We start from the raw sequence: 6,455 nt of genomic DNA on the forward strand, positions 1-6,455 counted from the left end.
GCACCTGTGCTTGCCCCAGCGGTATCAGAAAGTGCCCTGGCAAACAGCCTAGCATGGGCAACTGGTGCCACCTTAGTCGAGGGGGCATATGCCCCCCCACCCAGAGACCAGTCAGTGACTAGTGGTCACTTTCCTTTCACTTGTCCGTTCACATTTCCAGGCAGAGTACCAGTGGGCAGTGTCCACTGGCTCCTAGGATGCCTTTGAGGACCAGTGGGTGCAGCCCAGGGGTCTCTGCTTGGTGTCCCCCTCTGGAGAACTTCTTTTCAAATTTTGACCCTTTGACCACCATGTCACTCCTATCCTGTTTTTGCTTTTGTTGTCCAAAGAAATTAGTGGTATCTTTCATCCTTTGCCCCCCCGGAAGGGGCTATTAGTTAGCTGGGTGAACCTTAAGACCCACTTAATATGGAAGATACAAATAGATGGACTTCTCAGGCCCAGGAAGTTGGTGTCTGGAGACATTAGCCCCCTGTGCCAGCTGGACTGTCACAACAGCCCTCACCTAGACCTAGACTGGCCCCTGCATGCTGTACCCACTGTAGTACTGTTATCTGCTGTACCCACTGTACTGTTATCTGCTTCTCTGTTCACTGGGACTCACCAGGAACCCCACAGATTAATCCCAAAGGTTACTGACATGTACTGTTCCAGTTCTCACAGAAAAGTCTGCAGTCTTGCATCAGCTTTAAAAACAGAAAGTTTCAGTAAAATATTTCCAGTTGAAGAGGGAGAATTTGAGTTATGCATGGAATAAAAAAGATACTTTTGGACAAAGCAAGTGATGATGGCAAAGGACCGAGTCAAGACATGAGTGGACATTTGGTTCCCTGGGGAAAACTAGTGGTGGCACACCTTGTGCTCTCACGAGTTGCCCCAGATAACACCTCCATGCGCACATCCAGGAGTCGAAAAAAGCTCTCTGCGCTGCTCCGTTGCAGCATGGAGAAAAGCCGAATAACACATCTGCGGCATCACATATCATATGGCTATGTTTGTCTGGACATGGCAAAGGAGTACTTCAAGTCAGTAGAATTATGCCATTGTATTTAAGTGTGAATACATAAGTACTTGGTTGTGTATTCTGAATATTCCACCAATATATGAATGCTATAGAAGGCCATGCACATTAGCAGATTCTAACAATGTCTGCTTTAAAGACATCATGAATAATGTGAGATTTTTGTAAGCTAAATTTATTCATGCTTTGGTGTTATATTTGAAGGCTATTTTGTCATTTTTAACTAGAAAAAACACAATTAAAAGTTCATTAAGATGCTACCTGGTAGCAGAAATGGAGGAAATAAAGAGCGAAGGGACTATTAAAATAATTTAACATGCATTTTCACATCAAGACCATTATGAATGATTGTTTTTGTCATGTTATTGAGACATCAGACTTGATGGAGGCAATTGTAAACTTTTACAATTTTTGTTGTACCATACAATTCTTCACAACTTTTGAAGTCATGGCTAAGAGACAAAGCTCTCTTCCATAAGATAGGCTCTCTTTTTTTTTTTCTTGCTTGCTGGTAATGGGATTTTTGCTATAGGACAGCACAGTTAGCCATGATTCTATGTATTATTCAGTATATTATTGCATACATCATAGAATGAATTATTATACATATGCTTGCACTAAGAGGAGTTTTATAGCAGACTGAAAGCTGCTGAATACTACAGTCCCTAGACTTTCATGTACATTCATTATAGATGAAATCCAAATTACCTGTATTAGATAACTGACTAATTAAACTTTATGCACTGGGAAGTGCAAGACATGAGAAGATGACATGCTGGGCCCCATTATGTCCTGTAATCACCCTTTTCTATCGATATTCACTGCTCAAGTTGAACTGTAAAAATAGGTTGGATGCCTGTATGGCTTATTATCAGGGATCTGGGTTTTCCGTTTCCCACGGAAAAACACAGTAAAATACGAATTTCCCCCCTTACCAGAGTACAATGCAAATTTCTCATTTTCACAGAGAAATCCATGAATTTAACTGTTTTGCAATGGCCTCTTCCCTACAGGGGGCTGGGAGGGAGCAAGATGGTGGTCAGGCAGGGGGTGCCATGTGCATGTAGATGCACATGGCCCCAGACTGCCTGGAGAGCAGCTTCATGAGGGTAGGGGGAAGATTGAGGCCCCCATAGGGAGGGAACAGGGGAGTTGTAGAGGGCTGGGGCTGCTGCCCAGCCAGGAGATGCATGGGGCTTGGGGCCTGGGGCTGCAATGCACAGCTGCAGGGCTCCATCAGGAAGCGGGATGAGGCCAGGGCAGCTTGTTCAGGGGCAGGGGTGGGGCCAGCTCCCCACTTTTCCATGCACTCCTGGGGGGCAAAGGGGATCCATGTCCCCTAGATCTGTGAGCGGAGCGGGGTTGGGCACAGGCTGCCGGCTGCGAGTTTAGGCTCCTGCCCTGCTGTCCTCTAACGGGGCCTCCGCAGCTCAGTATGTGCAACCCGGAGTGGCAGGGGAGAATGGGGCCATGTAGGGAATCTCCTTGCCTCTGCGCACTGCCCTGCCCATGTATCCTCCATGCATGGGGGCAGCAAGAGAAGTGGCACAGGGTTGTGCCACTCACTGCAGGGCCACTTAGAACTCACAGGAGCAAGCAGCTTTCCTGTATGGCCTCACTGTGCCCTGCAGTGCCAGATCATACATGCCAGGCTGCAGAGGCCCAGGGAGAAGGCAGCAGGGCAGGAACCCACAGTGGGCAGCATGCAGTCCCTGCGCTGTGCACCGATCTGAGAGGCATGGGTTCCCTGTGCCCTGGCGCTGTCCTGGCAATGCATCCTCCACACATGGGACTGCAGTGAGTGGCACAATCCCACACTACTTTCCCCACTCCCCTGTAGGTGGAGAATGTGTGGCCAGGGCAGTGCGGAGCTCACAGCACCAAGGAGATCCCTGTGTGGCTCCGCTGATCCCTGCCACTCGGGGTCCCACTCACCAGACTTCGGAGGCCCTGGGGGAGGGCAGCAGGGTGGGAGCCCAAATCTGCAGCAGGCAGCCTGCGCCCACCCATGCCCCGCACACAGATATGAGGGGCGTGGGTCTCCCCTGCCTCACAGGAGTGTGGGCAGTGGTGGGAAGCCAGCCCTGCTCAAGCCCCTGCAGTGGGCAGGCAGCAGGGGGAGGATCCAGTCTCTGCTCTGCTGCAGCAGCTGCAGCCTCCTGCCAGGGACAGGGCTGTGGACTCAGGTCCCTGGCCCCATAGCCCTGTGGGCCCCCTCCAGCAGGGCTGGGGGGAGCAGGGGGCTGGGGGTGGGGAGTGAGGGGCACCAGCAGGGCTGTCAGGGCTGTGGGGGCCCTTTTATTTTAATAAAGGATTTGGGGGGTTTTATCAGAGTATTTGCAATTTTTTATCAGGGAAAACCAGGATCCCTGCTTATTATGGATACTGGATCTATACAAAGGCAGATCTGTTGCATCAGAAATAGTGGGAATTTCTTCTTTTGGAACTTGAAACCATATAATCAGGAGAAGATATTTTGAGTTTGATTTTTTTCATTGTTTATTTTCTTGTTGTCAAGCCATATGGAAAATTTCTGTTCCTGGCTGACTCAGCCTCTTAAAAGAGTCAGACTGGTTTAGAAAGATTTTAACCAGATTCCCCTGGTTCCATATCTAAGAGGCTGGTTAACGGTTGAAATTTAGGTTGCCAAATATAATTTATAAGAAGAAACTGGATTCAGCTGCAGCATATTTTTATCCTCTTCCTATCTTTATATTTTGTGAAGAGATGTTTATATTTCTTCAGTCTTATCAGGAAGAGAATGGTAAAAGCTTCAAGTGCTGTTCTGAGTTATTTTTTTGAGAACAGCTTAATGCAGCCCCCTAACCTTTGGATTGAATTTGAATGATTTGATTGTCACATATAGAGTCATAGAGAAGTAGGGCTGGACGGGTCCTCCCCAGGTCCTCCAGTCTAACCCCCACCCAAGTTAGGCTCAGTCCTATCCAAACTATCCTATACAAAACATAGTCTAAACTCTACATAAGACTGCTATCAACTCTGACACAGCACAGACCTAACACCCCAACCTGCCACAGGTAAAGCAGGGGAATCATGGCAACCAATGTCCTCCTTCTATAAAATGTTGTCAGTATACTATGTTCAAGAGGTCCTAGGTAGAGAGCCATGTCCCCTGCTACAGAGGAAGGCAAAAGCCCTGCAGTCTATACAAATCTGACTATGGGGTAAAATTCCATCCTGACCCCCAAACATGGCAATCAGCCTGACTCTGAACAGAGGGGCAAGACCCTCTAGCCAGGAACCTTTGGCTTTGTCCCAGCAGGAGCATTGGCATACCCCATTCAAATTCCTCAGCCTCAGCTGTACCCAACACCCAATGCATCTGGGAAGGCTTAAAAATACCCTGACATATAGAAGGAAAGGGGTTGGGAGGGAGCAAGGCTCAACCAGCGAAGCCCAGAAGCAGGGGAAATACCCACAGTAGAGCATCATAACTATGCCTAGATCATCCCTGACCAGTAGCTATCCAACTTCTTCTGGAACACCTCCAGTGATGGAGAGTCCATGACTTCCCTAGGCAATTTATTCTACTACCTCACTATCCTAACAGTGAAGAAGTATTTCTGGATATCCAGTTTAAATTTACTTTGCTGCAATGTCAAGCCATTAAATTACATCCTCCTCTCTGCCTTCTTCTTTATGGCAGTCCTTTGAGTATTTGAAGACTGCTATTATGTACCCTGTTAAGTGTCTTTTCTGCAAGCTGAACATGCCTAACTCCTTCAGCCTCTCTTTGTATGGTTTGCTTTCCAAGTCATTTATCATCTTTGTGGGCAGTTGCCCGCTTCTGTATCTGCACATCCTTTTTAAAATGTGGAGCCTAGAACTGCCTACAGTACTTCAGATGAGGCCTAACCAGTGCTGAGTAGAGAGATACTATCACCTCCTGTATCTTGTACTTAATGCTTCTATCGATGCATTTCCCAAAACCACATTTGCCTTTTGTGTGGTTTCATCACACTGCAGACTCATATTGAGTCTGTGGTCAACCAAAATTTTGAAGTCCTTTTCCATACAACTGACATTCAGCCAGGTGTCACCTATTTTACGTTTGTGCTTTTGATTATTCCTCCCAAGGTGTAGCAACTTGCATCAGTGGGCCTGGGCTGAGGTGCAGCAGTGCTTTCACCAGCCAGGTACCCCTATGCTGACACCTGCCCCAGGTGCCTGGCCAGCCACCCCGCACCTGGGCCCTTCCCCACCACTCGCCTTAGCTCCATGCAGCCTTGAAGCAGGAGCTGCCTGCAATGGGGCCAACAATCCATGTGGGCCCTGCGGGAGGAGGAGGCTGCTGTACTAGCAAACCATCAGCCACCCTCACCCCTGGGCAAGCCCCCCACCTGCCAGCCTTACCATGGTGTGCACACCCATGGGGGTACAGCCAGAGGCTGGGGTGCAGGGCACCTGTCCCCCTGCCACTACCCTCCACCTTGGGAGGGCACACACAGTACTGTACATAGTCTGCATGGGGAAGAGGGTGATTTATTTGTGGTGGGTGGGGTGGGTGGTGGAGGGACTCTGTGGGGAGGGAGTTAGGGGCTCTGTGGTTTTGGAAGGGACACTGGTGACATGTAGGGGGTGCACATGGGTGAGACTGGTTGTGCATCCCCTGGAAGCGCCAGCCGCAAAACCAGAAGTGCCAGCAGAAGTGCACTTCTGGTTTTGCCAGTTTCACCGCTGGTGGTTCTGTGCTCAGATGCTGGGGAACTCCCCCCCACACCCATCGGCAATGAGCTGCTAGGGGACTCCCTACCCCCTTCGGCAATCTGGTGCCCCTCCAGACTCACAAGGCACCAGCTGCCCACCGGGGGGGGTGGGGGGTGAGGTCTGTTGTGGGTGAAGGAGGAGGGAAGGGCTCTGTTGTGGGGGAGGGACAGGATTTTTTCCTGGGGAGGGACGGGGGATAAGGTCAGTGTTTGTGAAGAGGAATGAAGTGCTTTTCTGAAAATTATCTACAGCAAGCATGGTGTTGGAGGCACATGGTGGGGTTGAAGTCCAAGGCTAGCTGCATAGGTGGCCTACAGTGGCAAGGTCAGGAGGAAGTGGTCGGCCATCACCTCTCACACCCAGTGCCCTGGCCCCCGCTGATGGTTGAGTGGCTGGCCCAGGGCCTCAGTGGGAAGGGCCTGTCACTGTCACGACAGCTGGTGCTCCTGATGCCAGGCATCCTCTGCCTGCTGCACCTCCTCTGCCCAGGCCTCACGGAAGAACTCCCCCCAGGCCTTGCATGTTTTATGCAGTACACAGGCTGCAATGATGACCGAGGGGGGATGTTGGCCTCTGCAATTTCAAGGTGGGTGGTGAGGGTGAGCCAGCATTTTTTCAGGCAGCCGAAGGCGCACTCCACCAGTGCATGGGTCTGGCCCAGGCACTGGTTGAAGTGTGCCTGGTGGGGGTGCAGCTGGCTGGTGTA

General features: G+C 50.2%; 1 long non-coding RNA gene across 1 annotated transcript; it reads right to left on the reverse strand.

Annotated features, from left to right (window-relative positions):
* Window positions 1–527: 527 nt before the first annotated feature.
* LOC109297007 lies at window positions 528–4,970 on the reverse strand. Its single transcript, XR_002097143.1, has 3 exons — window positions 4,882–4,970; window positions 4,752–4,755; window positions 528–539 (listed from the first exon to the last, which is right to left on the reverse strand). It is a non-coding gene; the product is annotated as an uncharacterized LOC109297007 (long non-coding RNA).
* Window positions 4,971–6,455: the final 1,485 nt, after the last annotated feature.

This window comes from Gavialis gangeticus, unplaced genomic scaffold, assembly GCF_001723915.1.
Source record: "Gavialis gangeticus isolate Ggan-Ray unplaced genomic scaffold, GavGan_comp1, whole genome shotgun sequence".
Taxonomy (NCBI): domain Eukaryota; kingdom Metazoa; phylum Chordata; order Crocodylia; family Gavialidae; genus Gavialis; species Gavialis gangeticus.